We start from the raw sequence: 12004 nt of genomic DNA on the forward strand, positions 1-12004 counted from the left end.
CCATTTCAACCAGTTAATCACCTAATCAGAAATCAACCCATTGCAATTATACCATCAATAATTCAAGATTCAAGCCATTGCAATTATACCATCAAGAATACCCAATTATATCATTTTGATTGGAAATCCGAAATCAACCCATTCCAATTATACGGTTATACCATCAACTCATCAAGAATTCATTCAATTCAAGATTCAACATCAACTAAAAAATGGAAATCCGAAATCAACCCATTTCAACAATTCAAGGAATCAAGGCTACGGTCTATTGTCTATACCATTACCAACAACTCAACAAGTCACAAGATCAAATGACCAATTAGATCAATATATTATGATGGATTCCCAATATACGAAATGAATCATATGGTGCTCACCCAGTCACCCAGAACAGCAGAAGTGCACAACTCCAGATGATGAGAAGAACTGATCAAGAATTGAAGACTGGAGGAGGCGAGGTCGCGAGGAGCCGACCGATCCGTCGCCAGTCGCCGAGGAGCAGAAGAAAACGGAGACTCGGAGAAGGAGAGAGAGATCAGGGTTGCTGGAGGCTGGAGGCGGAGACGGGTTGCTGCCTTGCTGGACGGTGGGGGAGTGCCGGCGTGCTCCAACTCTCCAAGGACTCGAGGAGGAAAGAGGAATGGAGGATTGAGTTCGGGCCTTCGGGCTGTTTGAGACCTAAAAAGCCCGGTAGGGCTTGAGCCCTACCCAGCCTAGGCCGGATCCGCCCCTGGCAGAGCTGATGTGCCTTCCAATTTCAAACCGGAACCAATCTCTTACGGGTCTCTCTTCTCTGTTTCTCACTCTTCAAAATGAAGCTCCATGTATCAAAATATAGCTTAGATAGAGCGGAGAATCTGGAGAAGAAGGAAATACCAGATCTGGATTGGATTTGATATGACGAGATCTAGGTTATAACCGATCTTACCCAGAGACAAGATGCATGTATTTGTGACTTTGGTACTCTGAATAGATCTGATGCGGAAGAGAAGTACGTTGAGAGCGGAAGAGAGGCTGACCCAAAGAGAAAATTTTCAGAGTTTAATTCTCTTTTGCCCTCTAACATGGAGTTTAGATCAACAAAGTACACCCGACGACACATTGGTGGTAGCAATTCATATCACAATATGCGACGGCGTAGTTACGCAGTAGCAAACACTTTGTTTTATGGTCACGGGGATGTTTTGCCGTCGTACGGGATTGGTGTTTTTGCGACGGGGTTGTTTTGCCGTCGTACGGGATTAGTGTCTTTGCGACGGGGTGAATTTGCCGAAGCAAAATATCCACCTTTCGCGACGGCTATTACACGCCGACGCAAAATAGTGAAGCTAATTGAATTCTTTTTTGTAGTGATGGGTTTGAGTCCAAGGACGCAGTTGTTCTCGATTGTTTTGTCAAAGAAACTAAATAATATGAAAGCAAGAGAAATATTGGAACTGAATGATTTTCATTGATTGAAAACAAACTCTGTACAAAACAAACCAGGCAGAAAATTTGGAACAACTACCCAATGACTAACAACTCTCAAGTTGATGACTTGATAAACACTAACAAAGTCCTAGTAGAGTAGAACTTTTACTTATTCAAAACAAATAACAATTACAATACTTATCACGTTTATGATTTATGAGAAAACAGATGAATAGGAAGTCCTTGGGTAGGAAAAGGAACACGGTCCACAACCATCTTCTCGTCAGGAAAAACCATCTCCCCTTGAATCTGGTGACCAGGTTATAAATGAAAACCAATATCTGGAATCGGGCATTTTCTTTTCCGGGACACATTCGAGGTCCTCCTCCAAAAGGAACATACGAGAAAGGAGGTGGTCCTTGTCCTTCAAACCTTGACGGCTCAAACTTGTGTGGATCTGGAAAGTATTTCGGGTTCTTATATATGTGTGGCAAACGCATTCCAATGTAACTGCACGCAGGAGGTATGAAAATGAGAAATGAAGACAATATAGATGTTCACGAAGCTAGATATATTGAAATAAAATTAGCTAATATATGTAATGTAATTTACGTGCCTTCATTCCTTTTGGAATTAGATATCCCTCATAGACGAAGTCGGTGATGGCCTCCCTAAAATTAAGTTCCACTAGCTGGGGGCTGCAATCGCAATACTTCACATACCACGTTCCATGTATATTTCATCTTTTGTATGTCCCCCCAGTTGAGCAACTCTCCTTCATCTTTTGATTTTGCAATCTCCATTTGCTCTGCAACACATATTTGTACATGTACCCATTTCACTACTCGCTACTTAATTAGTAAGTCCCCAGCCGCAGTTTTCATTAATTTTAGGTACTACAAAATACTGCTGTATATATTACATACACAGTTAAACTTCTATAGATTAATAGCCTTGAACAAAGAAATCCTATTAATTTAGCGAATATTAAATAATCGATAAATAAATAACTTATTAATTTATCAGTGTTCTTTATTTTCTTAAACATTGTTGTATTATATTGAATGTGTTATATTAACTGGCGAGCAAATAATAAAGAGCGTCATGAGAAATGATCAAGATGATGAAGTTGAAGATGATAGTTCTACTTCTACTATGGAGCCCGTTTCGTAAAAAGAAGCACTCAAAGTAGTGATGACATAGAATAATTTTCTGTTGCAACATGAGAAAACCACACAAGAACTTCTTACTATGTTAAGAAAAGTCAGAGTTGAGATCCAAGATGATATCAATTTCAAAAAGAAACCGACAATGATTGAGTCATTCTTGATGAAGACCTTATGCATCTATAGTTGAATCATAAACACTATATATCAAGGAATTATTAATTTATATATTACGTGCATGGGTAAATATGAATTTTTAAAAATGTATTATCCTAAAATTTAGCGAATTATTAACTTAGCATGTTGTGCGGAATTCGGGATTGGCCAAAAATATTATTTAATCGAGATTATTAATTTATCAAGTATTAAATTATCGAGGCTCTACTATATATGACCACTCGAGATGGCATTAATATATTGATTATATATCTGTCCTCTAGCTATGTGAGTACATGCAAAGCCTACATACCCGGAGGCGTAGAGATTTGTGATCTAGAGAAATCATGAAATATTAATAGAAGATGGATGGATGACGAAGTGGTGTTAGTTCAATGGTTAGAGCACCCACTACCTATGTACGAAGTCATGGGTTCGAGTCACCATGGGGGCAGGAGTGAAACCCTTTGATCCTCTTTTAAGGAAGAAAAAAAAAAAAAAAAAAAATAGAAGATGGATGCATAGTTGAAATCAAATATGTAAATAATTCAATTCCTGTTTGATCGTAATGAGCATATATTAGTAGCTAGTTAATGCAGCTAGTTAGCTAGGTAGAATTTGCTTATGTATATAATTAATGTACCTTTAAGGACGGCATCATAAACTGGACGAAGCTGTGATAGAAAGATGACAGTGGAACACAATGTGTTAATTATGGGGTCATAACCGGCAAGTATTATACCACACAACTTTTCGGAAATGTCCGCTTCCGTCATCTCTTCTCCATCGCTATATCTCTCCATGAGCCAGCTAGACATTAGATCTTGTGGTGCATTCACTAATTGTTCACGATGAATCAAATTCAGATTCATGAGATCTATCTTCCTCTGCACAACCATACTCTCAATTTCCTTCTTCATTTTCTTGGATGCTCTAATGGCTCTATTGAAGTTGGTGCCCGGCAGATCTACTGGCAATGAAACGAGCCCCGCATTTATATGCCGAATGGGTTTCCCTAGCTTGGCAATCACTTGTGGATCCTCGATGTTTAAGACGAGTCTACAAGATAATGCTCAGGTATACTTCTTTGCTACTGAGTGAAATTTGACCACTTGTTTTTTATCCAGCGAGGACCAATGCGTATCGAAATGGTGTTTGGTGACCTGATCCACGACACCTATATGCTTTCGGACAGCGTCAGGCTTGAGAAATGTTGATATGACTATGCGCATTCGGATGGGCTCTTTGGAGAAGTCTGCTTTGTTGGTGTCTGGAAACATCTTTTTGAAGTTAGCAGGCCACCAGGACTTGACCAATTTGTTCTCGTTTGAAAACAGGAATTTGTTTCCAGCAGCGGTGCACAGCATGGCCATAGATTCGCCAAGCAACGATGTCTTGAACACCTTGCACGAGCCTCCTGTTGCTGCAGCTGATGATAATGAGACATTGGAGTACTTTTTCCTTCAGTCTGCTACAAACTTTTCAGGGGCACCGTTTCTGGCTGTGCCTAGATACTCGAAGGTTTCACCAATGATGGGCCAACCTGTGCTTCCTGGCGGCAGTTGATAAACTGTTACTTGTTGACTAGGGCTAGGAATAATTTTACAGTAGATATAGTAGAGAGAAGCAAAGAGAACTAGCAGGCTAGGGAAATGAAGAATATAGTAGTTTCCATGGCCTACAGATCTGATCGAGTAGTTCAAGTCAAGGCAAGCATGCAAGCTGATTCATTCATGTTTCGTATTGCTTCTATTCATACCTCCAATATTGGTATTTGGACCTCTCTCTTTTTCCAAATAATAGTTGACTTTGTCAACTCATGTCAAATTACCAATAAAGACATAAATAAGGAAAATAAATAAATCTCTTCTTATCTCTACGAACAGTAATACTCTTCAATTTGGGGAAAACTTTCTCTTCTAATGTAAACTCTAAAATATATATCGCCAAAAGTTATTTAACGTTGTAATCAAAATTTCAGAATTTGACTTTGTCCTCGTAAAGTGATAGACTTCCTTGCTCAGATATCTGATAATTTACAAGATCTATCACTGCGCTATAAAAAAATAAAAAATAAAAGGAGAGAAAATGAGAAATACAAAGACACCTCAATTGATGAAGCCCTACTCATTCTGAATGCAAACAAACATGTGAACAAGCGGCGACAAAAAGCAGTACTCCAGCACGTTTATATGATAAACGCAGGAATGGGTAGTTGTCCACAAGATCTTCCCGCACATCATCAGTCAGAGCAATTTTATGTGGAACTATTCTATAGATATGATGAAAATTCAACCCTATGATATAAATCTATAGAGAATGCACTAGACTCATGGTTGATTATTGTAATTTCCTCCACTATCCCATACATATCTAAAACAAAATAACCGTGTTCATTTCAAGTTGCTATTGAATAAGTTTAGGGACAATGACACCTAAATGCAATGAAAATAATACTTGGAAATTAAACATATTTGTACGAGATGATGAGCAAACATGGTATTGTTGCCTACGCTAACTAAGAGTTGACAATTCATTGAAAAAGTGCTAGCACCTCTGTAACTCGTATATGGAGTATGAACTTCCAAAAAAAAAAAATGATGCAATTCCAAATCTTCAAAAACTAAAGGAGGTCAAACTAATGATTTTTGAAAATATGAATAGAATCTAAAAAAAAAGGGTTTTATTGATTTTATTGGACTATGGGCATTATAGGAAGATTAGAGAGGTGTAGATAGCAAAATGGTTATTGGTAAAAGTAAGTTGGAGGTCTATTAAGTGGGGAGGTCCAAATGCCAAATTTGGAGGTATGAATAGAAGCTCCCATCTTATATACGCTTGCAATGAACCGGATTTTGATCCATATCCAATCCGGATCTGTAGTTATTTGACGGGTTTAAATTAAAAATTTGATTCGTTGATCTGTTGATGGTCCAAATCCATTTATCCATTTATTTAGCGGATCAAACATGGATTTACATCAATCCGATTTGTTCATGATCCTGTCCGTTTTATAATAATTAAATATTATTTTTGTATCAATAAAATATTATTTTTCAAAATACTAAATATTATGAATACTTATATTTAAAATATACATATATATTAATAGCAAATTTTTTGCAAAAACCTAAAGGACTTAGTATTCTTGAATAAGTTTTCAATATTGGGAATATATGATAATTAAGGATACTGTCAATATTGGGAATATGGGAATATGATGTTGAAGCTTAATGCCTATATTCTTTTCTTTCTTTTTTTGGTTCTTTTATGCCTATGAGTTATTGCTTTGAAAATTTAGTACTTTGGTTTGATAAACTAAGGAATATTTTGGTTATGTAATTTAATTTTTAGTGATACTCTTCATTTTGTTTTAATATTTTATTAATGTTTTTCGAAGTACCATGATAACAATTTAATTGTTTTAGGAAATCAGAAATTGGGAGAGAATGAGTTGTGCTTTCATTGATAATAGGGGTCTCTTTATATAGAGGATTACAAGCAAAACCTCTGCGTCTTATAAGGTAACTGAATCATACAATAATTGGAATATCTCCGTAGATATCAGTGAGACTAACTCTATTACAACTCAGACAAGTAATCAGAGTTTGGGCCAGACACACAAACTAGGCGTCCTTAAACATTAATATTATTATTTAAATATTCGTTATTATAAATGGATCAGATTAGCAAATTGAGCATCCGTTAGTCAACGGATTTGGATTAAGCTATCAATGATTCGCCGGGTTATTGGATGGGTCGGGTTGAAAATTTTTATTATTGTAAAACTTTTTTTATTATTAAATGAATTCATATTTAAATTGATCCGCTTCAAATCCGATGTCACATCCCGAAATTTGAATAATTAAATTCAAATCCGAAACGGATAACTTAACAAGCACAAGAAAAACACATAGAAATTTTTTCATTAAAACTAAGCAACAAACAAACTGAACTCACAATGTCAACACCGACTCGTTCTCTAGAGTCAAATATCACATCACCAAGTGTTTACAAGTTAAACCGAATAATAATTCAATAAGTAAACGCACCCTCTACACTCACAACACAGCGGAAGACTAGAACCAAGATACCATACTACGTCCAAGCTACGACAGCTACAAAACCTCAGCTTCGATGGTGATTACACTGACCTGCACAATAAACCCTACACCATAGAATAGTGCACCGGGTTGAATAAAACAAACCCGGTAAGCTTTTCAGCCCGTATGAGTAAACTCAATTAAAATGACTCACGTCACTCATGCTTATAAATTCTCAGCTCGTGAGATAATTAAAGCAACAATATTTAATTCCACAAAACACAACCAAACATCAAGTTCATATCATATCATATCATCACAACGATAAATCACACTCACTTCCCTTCAACATAAAGCATTTGTCAAAACGATGACCTCACAACTCATTTCCCAATCACTACAGATCACAACCCACAACTGTACCCACAATAAGAATTAAGCAAAATCAGTAATCCCTGCATAGAAACTTAGTTCAGGAGATCACATGAAAACAAACAAAAGAAATCATATAAATCCATGCATAGAGTTTAGTTCAGGAATTTACATTAAAACAAACAATACAAAAAGTGGTAATCCCTGCATATAACTTAGTTCAGGAGATTACATTAAAACAAACAATGCAAAAGACAGTAATCCCTGCATGTGACTTAGTTCAGGAGATTACAATTAAATCAACAATAGAATTTATAGAAATCCAAATCTCACGTAAACACAAACGAAAAACCCCAAAAACCTTCCCTGAACTACGACAGACTCGAGCTCAACTGAATCGTAACCTGTCACCTCTGCCGAGGTTCAACCTTACAACCAAACTTCAGACCCTTCGGTCCTCAGAATAGAAATCCAGGTTACCACTGTAACCTTCAAACTTCAGACCCATCGGTCCTCAGAATAGAAATCCAGGTTACCACTGTAACCTTCAAACTTCAGACCCTTCGGTCCTCAGAATAGAAATCCAGGTTACTACTGTAACCTTCAAACTTCAGACCTTTCGGTCCTCAGAATAAAACCTTTTTAAGGAAATCCCACACGACTCACAATGTCACATCACATTTTCAATTCACTCTTTCAACAATATAACCATCAAACATATACATATCACAACCCCACTCCATCCATATATATATTCCACGTAAATATATATATATATATATATATATATATATATATATATATATATACGTAGTCATTCACGCAGGAATGACCACTAATACCAACTATAGTTTTATAAATTAACTACTCGAAAATCATTTTATATCAAAACATTGTTTTAACTTACCCATGAACCGTTGTCGATCAAGTTCATATATTTTAAAACAAATAATTTGTTTCGAAAATGATATAACAATTAAACAAGTAATTCCGAGTAATAAATAAATCCGTTCGTAAATGAACCACGTGAGATTTACTCACCTCCAATCCAGCTGCGTCTCCACACAAAACCAAGACAAGCACAAAATCATCCATACTCCGCTCACACAATTCCGTCAATCACCTAATCACATCAAGGTCACACTCAATACAACACAAAGCACACAATTCACAAAACACAGTTATACGACCATCCAACAGTCGGATCCTCATCCAAGACCATCCAATGTCTTCCGAACACTTCTACGATCAATAAATCAAAACTACAATTCGATCGAACGGCCGAATCATCACGGATCGAAAACCGAAACGAATCGAAAACCCTAACATGCTCATACGATCTCAAAAAATTACAAACTATATATCGAAATGCTCGTATCGACAAGTAGATCGAAATCAGGAACAGAAACTGTCCCTGAGGTGGCCGGAAGCCGCCGGAAAGCACCACCACAGTGGCGGCACCGCCACCGACCCAAAGTCGGAATTTGGCAAAACTTCCAACACCAAAGTTCTTCATCTCAACTCCAATTGAAACATTCATAACTAGCACAAAGTCAGAATCGAAGCCATTTGGCAGGAATTTACCTCGCAAGTTTTGAAAACCGATGAACCCTAGATTCCCAATCTTCCAAATTCGAGCTCCACAGGTTGAATCGTTGCAAGCCGCTTGGAGGGAAGCATCTAAGTCCTCTGGGCTTCAAAAGCCCCCAAGAATCACCGCCTGAGGTGGCCGGAATCGGAAGTTCCGATCTGGGTTCGAAGCATCGCTGCCGCCAAACTTCCCGGCCTTGTAGCGCCGTCTACGGTGCTTCCCACAATGAATCACCACCACAGACGTGTAGAGGGGACTGAGGAGAGCAGGATTCCCTTTGGAATCGCGCCGATTGGTGGCCGGACGGTGACCAAATCAGCCGGCGAAGGGAGAGGGCAAAACTGGGCTCGGGAGAGAGGAGAGAGAAAACTTTCCGAAAATGGAAAGTTGGTATTTTCTGATATTTTCGGATTTTTTTCCTATTTAACCAAAATGGAAACCTTTTCCAATGGCCATAACTTCTTCATATGAACTCCGATTTTCGCGTTCTACATGTCCACGAACTCGTATCGACGCACTCTACAACTTTCGTGAAGGAAGTTCTCACAGAATCTAAACGTATAAAAAGTCAAACTTCGTAACCCCCTAAAACGTGCACTCCGAATAATTATTCGTCCAAAAATAATTCCACTCCACCCTCGAACCACGAAATCGTACAAACGAACACTTTATTAATCCTAGGAAACATTTAGGAATTAATAACAAATTTATGGGGATCAGTTTACAGATCTAATCATATAGCTAGCTCCCTCTATCCAGTAGTATTCGCTAGCTAGCTAATCTGAGCTAACTTTAATAATTAACAAGTACTGATCCCCACATACAATTTGGCTGCTCCAATTTCCCACTTAAACCGGGTACGTAATCATTCTTCATGGCTTCATGCAAGTTTTATATTATATCCTAAATTTTTAGGGGTGTGAAATTAACACACCCCTTTTTACATTCTGCACTCCCACTCACTTTTGGTTAATTGAGTTTTCAAATTTGCCCCAAAATCAACAACAATTTAACCTCATACCAGTCCCCAGAAAACGCAGTCCAGAGTCACCAAATCCTCCGGCATCTTTGGTCGTTGGTCTCCAAAATATCTTGAATCTTCATTCACTTTTTTTTTGTTTATGAGGATCGCAGTAGAAATTATCGACCCAAAGCAGAATAAAGACTAGATGTCATTGAAGATTAACAAAGCACCCTACTAGTTTCACTCTCTTCTTCAGTTTTGTTTCACAAAACCAATCTCTTGGTCTAAAGAAACCCTCTCTTAGTTTTCAGCTCTGTATTTCTTTGTTTGATGCAAATGTTTACCTAGGCTTAATTGTATCAATGTAATGGAGGTTTCAAAATACTGTAATCAGCTAAACTTACAAAAAATATGAAAAAAAATTGAGTTCGTGCTTTCAAAAACAAATTGAACTTTTCTGGGCTTATGTCAATGGAGAAAGGGAATTAAGGACTGGGTTTCTAAGAAAGTTAACAAATAGTTTAGAATAGTAAGAAATTTAGGTAAGGTGGTTTTGTTTTGTAATTGTATTCCAAGCTCAACTTCTTTAGTAACAGAGATCAATTAACAGAAGTTTTGTAATACCCTAGACACTTCCGAAATAAATAATCTTTACTGACACAATATATGATTGTTTAGTAATAAGTAATTAGTGACAAAGTATATCTTTCTCAAATAAGAAGGATCAGGAGACCGGCCACGAGAAAATGGAATAAATATTTTCCTATTATCTTCACAGATTTGAGAAGTGAATAAAAGAATCGAATATGAAAATTAGTTATTTCTAGTAAATGAAGAAATTGACTACAATTGATTTAGCAATGGGTAGCCAAAGAAATTTAAATGAATTGTATCTTCATATAACAAATATATAACAAATATTTGTAGGTCTCTAAGCCTACACGTGGTATTATGTCTTGCTGCCATATAGCAAATCTAGAAGGAGGGAGAGAGTTCGGAAGAGAAGAGAAAAGGAAGAGATCTATTAAAAAGGAGACACCAGCCCTCTAGAATTCTCTACATCTCTCTCTAAATTTCTTAACCAGAAGAGAAACTTGGTGGGGGAAAATAAAAAGGGAGAAGAAGACCCATCCATTTGGTTCTTGATGGCTACCCAATTCCTTACTAACTACCTATAGAGGATAGAGGGAGCAGAGAGAGAGAGAAAAGGCTTCGAGGTCAGGATGTTACAAGTTTGACATAAAATGGAGTCTTTGGGTCTACAGTTCTGTACTAAAGAACCCACTTTTGTCTGATGCGTTAACTATGTCGTCAATTTACATTTATCTGTTAGAAGCAGAGACGGGATTCGAATCCCATTTGTAACTAGGCTTTTGCACAATGCCAATCTCTATCTGTCTATTACCAGCTTGTGCTAGGCACTAGGGTTCTGATCCATTAGAATGACAATGTGTTTGACAAAGGTATATCAAAATTATTGCCAAAGGAATAATATGCATATAGAAGCCAAGCACTTCACCTTAGCCCAAGAGTGGGAGCCCTCTGTGGAGTACTTCTGGTCATTTGAAGAGAAGGATGATTGGATTGACACGGATTTGCCATCAACCAATTTTGAAAGCAACCTCAGAACTGAATATACAGAGATGTCTTACCGGAGGCAGAGATGAGACTATGAGAGAGAAGCATTACACGATTGTTTGGGGTTTAGGGATAATGACCACTTACCCACAAAATACCAAAATACACCATACACTCCACCAACTTATTTTTATCCCCATTCACATAAAAGTTTTTCCTTTTACTCTCAACTATTCTTTTCACTTATTGTTTATACCCTTAGTACCCGTCCTTCATCTCTCTCTCTGATTTTGCATATTACTATTAATTTGAATAGTTTTCTTTCTCTTTCCTTTTGATGAAACGTGGTGGGCCCATCTTGAAGTTATTTGTCTTGACTATAATTGCAGTTAAAATTCATCCTCTATATTTGTTACGTCCCGAACCCAAATTCACCCGTTTACTAGTCATTTGGACGGTAAACGACATTTACTTTCACTTTTACTTTCGGTTTAGTACTTTTAGTGGCCCTAAAAATCGACTTTTTGTTCGGGTCAAAAATTGAGAAAATGTTCTTCATGAAAGTTGTAGGGGACGTTAAACCGAGCGCGTGCATATGTGGTACGTAAAAATCGGAGTTCGTATGCGAAAGTAATAAGCGAAAAGGGTAAAGTTACTGTTCATGGTAGATAGTATAAATTTGAATTTTTACTGTGGCAGCCGGTAACTTTTCATTTCTCTCTTT

The 12004-nt window shown here is 37.3% G+C and overlaps 1 pseudogene; it reads right to left on the bottom strand.

Moving 5' to 3' along the window:
• Positions 1 to 2032: 2032 nt before the first annotated feature.
• On the bottom strand, positions 2033 to 4972 carry LOC133716177 (beta-amyrin 28-monooxygenase-like; annotated as a pseudogene).
• Positions 4973 to 12004: the final 7032 nt, after the last annotated feature.

The sequence above is a fragment of the Rosa rugosa genome, chromosome 6 (assembly GCF_958449725.1).
Source record: "Rosa rugosa chromosome 6, drRosRugo1.1, whole genome shotgun sequence".
NCBI lineage: Eukaryota > Viridiplantae > Streptophyta > Magnoliopsida > Rosales > Rosaceae > Rosa > Rosa rugosa.